Raw genomic sequence first — 11365 nt, forward strand, 5'->3', positions numbered from 1 at the left:
AATTTCAGCCCTCCGATATTTGATGGATGGATGTCGGCGGCCTGCAAAAGCAAAATGCAAATTGCAGTTTGCCAATTTCCCTCCCTCTACGCAACTTCGGCTCGTTGATTCGTTGAATATTCCACGACCAGTTTTTTTTTTTTTTTTTTTTTTTTACTAACGTGTTTGAGTGTAAGTAAATCTCATCTTGTGACTTAAATGATCAAAAAAAAGTAAGCTAACCTAAGTTAGTTATAATTGATTGACTCAAATCATAGGGGTAAGAATTTTAACCCATAACATTGTGGTTGCAAGCATGGATCTCTTATCATACTGATTGGGGTTACTTTTTTTCTTTTTTTTTTTTTGAATAAATGTCAAATAAGTCATTCAACTACACACTAAAGTGCAATTAGGTCATCAAACTCAAAAAAAATATAATCGAGTCCCTAGACAACACAAACTCATACAATAAGGTCCAAAATGACATGTTTACCTGTTGTGCAAATTTTAAACATAATATTTAAAATAATTTTTAAAAAATACTCCGTAATTAATTAAAAAAAACAAAAAAACAGCACGGCCATCGTCTTCGGCTGATATCATTTCCATGGCAGGAGACGAAGCCCTTCATCTCTATGACCAGGAGATGAAGCTCTTCGTCTCCATGGCTAGGAGATGAAGGTCTCTTTATCTTCTCCATGGCCAAGGAGACGAAGCCAACCGGAGACAATTCGTATCGGACTATGTTTTTTTTTAATTAATTATTTAATTTAAAAATTATTTTTAAAATTCGACAACCGTCACATCAGCAAAGTTTAAGCTAAACAAGTCATGTTGAATCTAATTGTATGAATTTGTGTTTTTTAAGGACTTAATTGCATTTCTTTTGAGTTCGATAGCCTAATTGCACTTTAATGTGCACTTAAATAGCCTATTTGACTCTTCTTTTTTTTTTTTTTAAAGATCTTTATTAGATGGAAACATGATTAGTTTTAATATGTTATCTTAATTGATTAATGGAAAAATTTATAATCTGATAACAACAAATTACGGAGTATATTTTATACAAAAAAATAAAATAAAAAAAAATAAAAATTGTGTGATACTGTCATATGTACAATATAACTCAATTATATAATATTTTTACTGAAAATGTAATACATGAATTTATAACTATCACATTTTAAGATAGTCAATATAATTATAATGCTCTGAAATAAAACTCTTCCCTTAAATTATTTTCTTCCTTTAAATAATTTAAATTCCGTTAGTATAAACTTTAGTAACAGAATATTCCGTTAACTATTTATTATTTTTAACTTACTCATTAATTTTTACAAGAAATATTTTAGGTTCGAACCCATCCCAATTTGAATTGGCATAATTGTTAAACATATACTACAGATATGTTAAAGCATATTTTAAAAAATTAGTATTTTTACGCGCATTGCGCGAATGGGATAATACCAAATAATTAGTTTTAAATAAGTACTTCAAAGCATATATAAATGCAATATTATATAGGAGATGTTCATGCATAGGTAATTGAATGTTGAATTTGTTTATTTAAATCGGTAATTCAAAGTATATAAATACAAAATAATATATGAGAGAATTATTATAATTGTCACTAAAATAAATGTTTGCAAGTTTGTAATAACGCTAGTCTAAATATTTACTCTAAATGCGATAGTCTAAATAAATATTACTCTTGGTTTAAATTTCTCTAAGTTTTCTTAATGTTATTTTGGGTACCATTGTCATCGTCTTCATCTTCAGTACATGTCTTTTTTTTTTATTGGTAGTGTGCCATGTGCTATTGGGTTACTGGTGATAGCATAGAAGGCATCATCATGCAATGAGAGTATGGTGTAGGAAGTTTTAGATTTGCATTCTGTGTATATGACTGAGATCTTAGTTGTTATATGAATTCTTTATCTTACAAGCGCTTATCGATATTTGGTAGTGGTACTTTTTCCCTTACATGTTTATGTGTTGTGAGATGTATGTTATAGATTATCATGTGAAAGTATTGTACAAAATATTAATATTTATTGTATTTATATAAAATACTTGGTAAATAAATATATAACATATTTTGTATTATACCTTTGATATTCAATTACAAGATAATGTAAAAAAAATATAATGGACAATGTAGTGAAGATAATTAATTAATGAATTTAAAGGTAAGGAATATTTGAATTGTAGAAAATAAAGATAATATAACTAATGAAATTATATCTCTTTTTAAATTTTTTATAATGAATAATTTTTTTAATTTCCGTTCGTTGTTCAAACATACGGAGTATTATTTTGGAAGTTTGTCAATGATAATAGCTACAATTGCTGTCAATAGAGGATGATAATAAATAATTCGAAATATATGGTTACAATAAATATTGTTATAATGATAAATAAAAATTAACTTATAAATTTTTTTAGAAGTTTTCATACATTGATAAATTATGAGAATGATGTATAAACTTGTTCACTTTGAGTGGGATGTAACATTGTCAATTCTTTGAAAAATGGTCCTATCATTTTAGAGTCCATGTGTAATTGTATTTCTGATCAACAACTTTGTAATTAGGTCGCGCAGGTCAGACAATGATATAAGAATAATTTTGCCTGGTACAAAAAATAATAGTATAATATTTATAAAGTAACTAAAGCTTATGTTAAATTTTATATTGTATTTATTTTTTTAATACTCCATATATTTTAACACATTCGTAGTATATGTTTAACAGATGGGGTTCGAATTTGAATTGACAATGTTGACATCTCACTGGCTCCAATTGAACAAGTTTACACATTAGAATTTTATCAATGCATGCAAATTTCTATAAAATTTGTAAGTTAATTTTTACTATATCATTATAACGATATCTATAGTAACTATATAATTTGAATTATTTATTGTCATCATCTATTGACAAACTCTCAAAATAATTTGTCTCAACTACGAATGTAAATTAAAAAAAAAAAATCAATGATTTCATTATTGTTGATGAAAAGTATGCACGCCACTTTATTACTCTTATCCTTTATATAATAAAGCTATATGGTTTGGAAAATAATTAATGCTACAATTAATGCCACAACATCCTTTATTATAAAAAAAAAAAAAAAAAAAAAAAAAAAAAGCACAACATTTAAAAAATAAAATAGCTATATATTATATAATCATATAAAAAATATACCTTTGAAAAATAAAATAGTTATATATTATATAATCATATAAAAAATGTGTTCAATTAGAGTTTAAATTTACACATACAAAATTTAAAATTTGCTTTCCAAATGTAATTATCTTAGTTATTATTTGTATTTTGCTTTCCAAATGTAATTATCTTAGTTATTATTTGTATTGTGAAAATTATAATATAGATGAAATACAATTAAGAATAAATCAATGTAATTATGTAAATTATCTCTATAAGTTTATTTGAATATGCACATAATTAGAGATTATATTAACCATACAAAATTATAATTATAATTATAATTATAATTATAATTTTAATTGTAATTTTGTATTCTATAAAAATAATAAATACTTGACCAATGGAAGCTCAAAAATATTATTATATTAAATAATTTAAAATATTTTAGTTTTCCATTTTTTATTTATATTTATAATAACATAATTTTTTTTCCGTGCATCGCGCGAGTGAATTACTAGTTAAATTAAATAAAGCAGTAGCTACAACAAAAAAATAATACATATGCATTTAATTAATTTAAAATTAGATATCTATAATGCCTTCATTTTAAAAAGCTATTCATTATAAAAAATTTAAAAATAGATATAATTTCATTAGTTATAATATCTTTATTTTCTACAATTCAAAGATTCATTACCTTCAAATTTATTAATTTATTATATTAACTACATTGTCTATTGTCTTCTTTTTACATTATCTTGTAATTAAATATCAAAGTTATAATACAAAATATGTTATATATATTTATTTACCAAGTATTTTATAAAAATATAATAAATATTAATATTTTGTTCAATACTTTCACATGATAACCTACGACACACATCTCACAACGCATGAAACATGTAGGAAAAAACTACCACTACCAAATATCAATAGGTGCTTGTAAGATAAAGTGTTAATAGTACAACTAAGATCCCATCATATACACAACAATGCAAATCTAAAACTTCCTACATCATAATCCCATTGCACGATGAATCCATCTATGCTACCACTAGTAAACCAATTGCACATGACACACTACCAATAAAAAAAAGAGGACATGTACTGAAGATTAAAACAATAACAATGCTACCCAAAAGAGAATTAAGAAGAATTAGATAAATTTAAACCAAAAGTAGTATTTATTTTGACAATCGTTTTTAAACTAAGTATTTAGACTAGCGTTATTACAAAGTTGCAAACATTTATTTTAGTGACAATAAAATCAATCTCTCATATATTGTCTTGCATTTATATACTTTAAACTTTAAATTACCGATATAAATAAACAAATTCAATATTTATTTACCTATGCATGAACATCTCCGATATAATATTTCATTGATATACTTTGAAATACTTATTTTAAAAATAATCATTTTGGCATTATTTCATTCGTGCAAAACACGTAAAAAAAAAAAACTATTCTAGCATATCCTCTCATATGCTCTATCGGGTTGGAGTGTGGGAGACCCTTAAGGTTAGGGATTCAACCTTTTGGGAGAAGAAGAACTAGTCTAACATAATACAATTTTTTTCATTTTTTTTTTTGGATTGGATAAGTACCATCTAGCTGGCAACATATTTTTTTATAGACAATGATAATAAATTATTCATAGTCTCATAGAAAAGTTTATAGATGTGATATAATGTCGAGAGTATCGTGTATCATTTTAGGCAAGCACAAATTCTGCATAACATACGCATGTGCATGTATAGTTTTCATGTAGCTGCTGACAAATTGATTATTTTTATTTCATGGCGGATTGTTTGGATTTTTGTGATCTCGTTCTTATAAAGAAATTAGGCTATATTAAAATTATAAACACAATTTTTAAAATCAATATCGTAAAATATATAATTGTTACTTTAAATAAGTATGAAGGATGTAACACCTGAATGCAAAAATCACACTTCTTACTTCAATTCACTTCCAATTTAAATTAAGTAGCTAAGTCAAAAATAAATACGGGACCCTCTAAAATTTGAGACCATGTTACCCATTTTACATGCTTTAAAATCCCGCCATAACTTTTAACTAGTAAAAAACTGATCAATTTGGTCTTAAAAAAAAAAAAAAAAAAAAAAAAAAAAAAAACTGATCAATTTCTTCTTCTTTTTTTTTTTTTTTTTTTTAATTTTAATTTTTTTTTGAAATTTTTTGTGACCAATTCAAAATGTTAAATATTTTGGCCCTGTTTGGTAAATGGTTGTTAGCTGTTAGCTTGTTAGGGCAAATTATGCTGTGGACTCGTGTCTGTGAGCATAGCCATTAATGTGCAATTCAACTATCAGCTTAGGCTTTTAGTTGAGATGGAGCACATGCTTCAATTTGGTATCAGAGCCAGACCAAAGGCCATGGGTTCGAATCTCAGCAATTACGTGTTGCCGGTTCACGTGTTGCTTGGAACCCACCGCACACGTGAGGGGGCGTGTGAGCATAGCCATTAATGTGCAATCCAACTATCAGCCACTATGCATTGTGGACACGAGTCCAAAACGACGTTATTCGTTTTTAAATTATGAATGTACAATTATGAAATTATGAACACAGAGCTCTGACATTATGAACTTATGAACAAATAGTGATAAAATTATGAACGTAGAGCTTCGAAAATTATGAATGTACAGTTATTGAATTATGAATGTACAGTTACGGAATTATGAATGTACAATTACGGAATTATGAATGTACAATTACGGAATTATGAACACAAAGCTCTGACATTATGAACTTACAATTATGAACATATAGTGATAAAATTATGAACATAGAGCTCTAAAATCGTGAACATAGAGCTTCGAGAATTATGAATTTACAGTTATTGAATTATGAATGTACAGTTACGGAATTATGAATGTACAATTATGAAATTATGAATGTACAATTATGGAATTATGAACACAGAGCTCTAACATTATGAACTTACAATTATAACATATAGTGATAAAATTATGAACATATGCTCCTATAACGAAGCGGTCTAAAATTTTGAAAAAAATGGTGGAAGATAACGGTGCCACTTACGGCACCGTTCCGTGTCCACAATGTATATTGGACACGGGTCCATAGCATAACGATTGTAGCTGTTAGCTGATTGGGTTAATTGAATGGTATAACTAGTTGATAACATTAGCCGATTGTAGGAAGATGTTTGGTAAATTAGCGATTAGCTGATAGCTATTGGTATAATTTTCTTTCTCAAAAAGCTAATTGAAAAAGTTGCTTTGAGCAGCTTTTTAAATTTTAGCATTTTAAAATTATAAAAAGCTAATTAACTAAACACTTATATTAATTTTTTAACCAAATAAAAAACCTAATAATAATAAAATAATTCAAAATTAGCCTATAACTAACTATTTTACCGGCCTTTGACTTCTTTCATATAATAAGATAAAGAAAAAAAATGAATGTAAAGAGAATGAGGAGTAAGATGAAGACAACAAAAAAGTTTCTTTCAAATTTGATTTGTAATCTGCGGATATAAAGTTTATGTTCACAACCTGTTTCCGAAAATGACGCCCTCCTGTGTTTCGTCGATGCTGGTTTCCTCCCGTCCAACAACACAGCGTCGTTTGGAGCTGCTCTCCTCACAGCCGGCGGTGCATTTGTAGCCACTATCAAGGGACCTCTGCCGTACTGCTCCAACGCCTTCATGGCGGAGTCCCTCGCTTGCAAGGAAGCTCTCTCGTGACTTAAGGATCGTGGTATTGCATTAGTAGTGCTTCACACGAATTGTTCAGCTCTTCATTGCTTCTTGACTACTCCTTCTGTCGGGTATAGTGATACGGATCTTTTGGGGATGAATTCACAAATCAATTCACCAAAGCGTCCTTCGATTGCTCGATCGTTTCCTCACCAAAACAGCAGGAACAACCATTATGGTTTGAGGTGTTGGAGATGGAATTTGGCTGATGTTGAGGCTGGTAAAGGGATTTTTTTGTGTTTTATAAAGATATTTCCGTCACACTTTGGTTTTAGGTGTCAAGGAATGGATAACACCACAAAATTGGTATTATCTCGATAAGCCTAAAAGACTATCTCCCAAATCACATGAGCCAAATGACATGTGAGAAAACAAAATGCCTTAGCATTTCTTTCATCTGATTGTGTTTAGCCTTTAAATAGACCACGACATATAACTTTCAAAGGGAAAACAAAGAGTTAAGAGTCATCTAGTATTAAATTTAACATAAATGCATTTTAATTAACTAAAATAACTACATGACTTCATTTCAATGATGATCAGGTACAATGAGCCTTCTAAGACCTTCTTCATTCTTCATAATTTTTGGACCAACATAATGATCTTTTAAATTGTTGTAGTCGTGCCTTCATCATCTAGACCTCATGTTGGGATTGCTATTAATGATGGTTTGAATCTCTTGTCTTATTTTACTACTTGTTCTTTCAATTTAATTTCTAAACAGTTAAATTTAGTTGCTCATACTTTAGCGTCTAAAGTCTCTCAGACTAGTTCGTTATAATGTAACTCTGTCCCTCCAAACTTTGTTTCAGCTCTTTTTCAATAATCTATAACGGTCTCTTTTTGCTTTCAAAAAAAAAGTTTATGTTCACCGAGACTCAAAGAGGCATACAAATTAAATTTAGAGAAAATTACAATTTTCTCCCACGTAAAAATAATAAAATAAAAAAAGTAAAAAAAAAAAAACAAAAACAAAAATTAACTAATTTTTTATTCCGTAATATTTATTAAAATATTGGCTAACTTGCGTGCCATCCCGCCAAGCCCGCCACGCTAAAGTTAGTCTCTTAGGCTGAGATTATTCCAGCCAATTTGGGCTTTTAATTTTTTTTTTTTTAATTTATGACAAGCGGCAACTTTTGTACTTTTTATTTTTTTTTATTGTTTTCTTTAATTTTTAATATTTTAATATAAATAATAATGTTATTTTAATATGTTGAAAGTTGATTAGATTTGTAAGGGCATCTCCAAAAGGGGGTTTTGGGGAGATTTTGGAACAGTATAATTTTCTTTGTCAAGCTTTTCACAAATGGGGAGGGGAGATTTTGATGAATTCTTCTTCCTGCAAAATGAAAAATTTTGTCAGCTTAAAGTGTCCTTCCACTTGCATAGTTTGATGTGACTCCATAAAGTGGGAGAAGATTGATGGTTTCAGCCCCACGTGGCTGGCATAGGATTCATGTCCTAAAATAAATAAATAATTAAACTATGGAGATAAAATAGTGGGTCCACAAAAAGTTGTGAAAAAATTTAAAACTAATGGGAAGAAGATATTTTGTGATTGAGTGAGATAGTGGATGATGAGGTGAATGTTGAGGCCCACCAAAATGTGGGGTAAAATCTCCAACTATTGAGGATACCCTAAGAATGTAGTGTGAATAGTAGATGATTTGTAAATGGGATGATGTGAAAGTGAAATCCATTTTTAAGAGTCTGAAAGATTTACAGGGATAATGGTAGCCTTAGGCTGAATAAATCCTGCAAAGAATTCATTGACAAAGTGATGTGATATAAATGGTATATAATGGAATTATATACCATTTATATTTCTTTTTCTTGCTTGTTTGGATTGCCAATCTATCTATATATTATTATATATATAAAAGTAAAATCCTCCTAACAAATTTTCCCCCCAAAACTTTTGTAGTAAAACTTATTTGGTAAGTAAATGTCAAATGAAAATTAAATAAATTAATTAATAATAATAATAATAATAATAATAATAATAATAATAATAATAAATATGTTATTACCTTAAATAAATAAATTATTATACTTTCTCTTAAATAAATAAATTATTATACTTTCCTTTTGAATTAGTATTTTCTACCTATAAATACAAGAGCTTCTTCAATCAAAGAATCTCAGACTCATCTCTCTGCTTTCTTTTTGTATAAATTTTCTACATTTTTCTAACTATATTCTCACGTACTTCAATATGTTTTGCAGTTTATATCGTCTGGTATGAGTTTGAAGATACTTAAGGAGGCTCTACTTCAACAAAAGGAAATTGAGGAGGAAGAGCATTTGTAACATAACTCTATTGGTTTAGTTTTTATGGAAGATTGTAGAGATGCGATCGAGGATGATAAAGACGGTAATTTTGATAATTTTGTAATATTTTTTAAAATTTAGAGTTAGTATGTTGACTTCGAGATTTGTACATGTCATTCAAGTTTCTATGTTTTTTTTTTAACAAGCAGCGTTAAGGGTTTACGTGGTTCGCTGGGCAAAAGAGCAATCAAGCAAAAGCTAAATCGAATTGAGGTGTGAGGACGTTGTAGATGAATGCCTTTTCTCATCCTACTTAGTCATTTTCTAGAGAGAGTGAGAATGTGATAGTGAGTAAAGAGAAAAAGGAAATTGAGAGACTTTTGTTTTTTTTTTTAACCAGAAGTTTATATGTTTTTTGTTATACAAATTTATAATTGTAAATTTATATTAATAAATAATTATTCAGACAAGTATAATTTATTTTATATTGAGGACACATTATTTTAAATAAATTTGATTTCAATATAATGAATAAAAAAAGTACCTAAACCATACAAAGAAACGGAATTGTGGAACGAATTACATATTTAGTGTACTAAGTAAGTGCTGATTTGTGCTCAAATATTGTGGTTCTTTCTTTTCTAATGATATGTTTTATTTTAAGATTGAAATCTCACTGCATTTTTGGACAAATATGATTTTTTTTAATGTGTATAACATAGTAATAGATTTTGCCAATGTGGCAATTTTATCAAGAGTAATATTATACCTTAATTATAAAAATTCTACCTAATAATTTTAGTATCAAATGTCATACAATAATTACTATAAACAATGTTTAATAATTCACAAATTCTATTAGGCAATAAAAATTACTATTATAAAATCTTTGGTAATATGTACACATTATTTTCAAGAAGGAAATGAAAATTCCTTTGGTTTTCAAAAAAAAATAAATTGTACACATTATTTTTAATTATTTTGGTTTAATAATATTATATCTTATTTTTAAAAAACTTAAAATAATAGTACTATTAACTATTGATTGACTAAAAATTATCTTAATTATTAAGACAATTCATAGGTATTTAGCTTTAAAAAAATTTCAAATATATAAATTATACATAGTAGCATAGAATCAATTAGTAGGAAAATTATATTAGGTAATCTAATTAATAATTTACTTTTTAAATTATATCCCCTTCATAATGAATATTTTATTAAAATATATACACAAACAATGCTTATCAAAATATAATTAAAAGTATATATATATATATATATATATATATATATATATATATATATATATACATACATACATACATACGTAATGTATATTATTATTAGTACAAAATCAATTATACTTGTCTTAATAATTACTATGTAATTATTAATATTATTGCCTAATAATTATGTATTGTCACCTTTTTCGATGTAATTATTATGGTAATTTATATAAATATATATTTTTATACTTAATGTATAATATTATTGACACAAAATGAATGAATTATACTTACCTTAATATATAATTAATTTTTAATATAATTTCCTAATTTTTATTAAAGGTAATTATTCTCATAATTTTTCTTTCCTTCTTTTTGTGTAATTATTATGGTAGTTTTATGGTTATGTACTTAAATATTAGAAGAGAACAAATATTATAATTAATATTAATATAATATAATTAATGAAATTATTATGGTAATTGCCACAATATTTGGTAATTATAATTAGTATAATTAATGAAATCTATATCTATATCTATATATAATTAAAATTAAAATCTTTCTTGACAAATTGTCTCCCTCAAAATTTAAGATCATTTCTGTAATATCATCCATTATATATATATATATATATATATATATATATATATATATATATATATATATATATATATTTATATATATAGATAGATATTTTATACAATTAATAATATTTCATATATATATGAGAAGACGATATTATTATACTAGAAAATTTGAAATTTATGCATAGTGTATATATAAATTGCACAGAATTTATAAAACGTTAATGTTAATGTTAATGTTAATAATAATAATAATAACAACAACAACAATAATAAATCATAATAATAATTTTAAAGTTATAAATTAGGTATTATGGTAATAATTAATATATATATTATATATTATATATTATTATTATTATTATTATTAT

This window comes from Ipomoea nil, unplaced genomic scaffold (genome assembly GCF_001879475.1).
Source record: "Ipomoea nil cultivar Tokyo-kokei standard unplaced genomic scaffold, Asagao_1.1 scaffold3169, whole genome shotgun sequence".
Classification (NCBI taxonomy): domain Eukaryota; kingdom Viridiplantae; phylum Streptophyta; class Magnoliopsida; order Solanales; family Convolvulaceae; genus Ipomoea; species Ipomoea nil.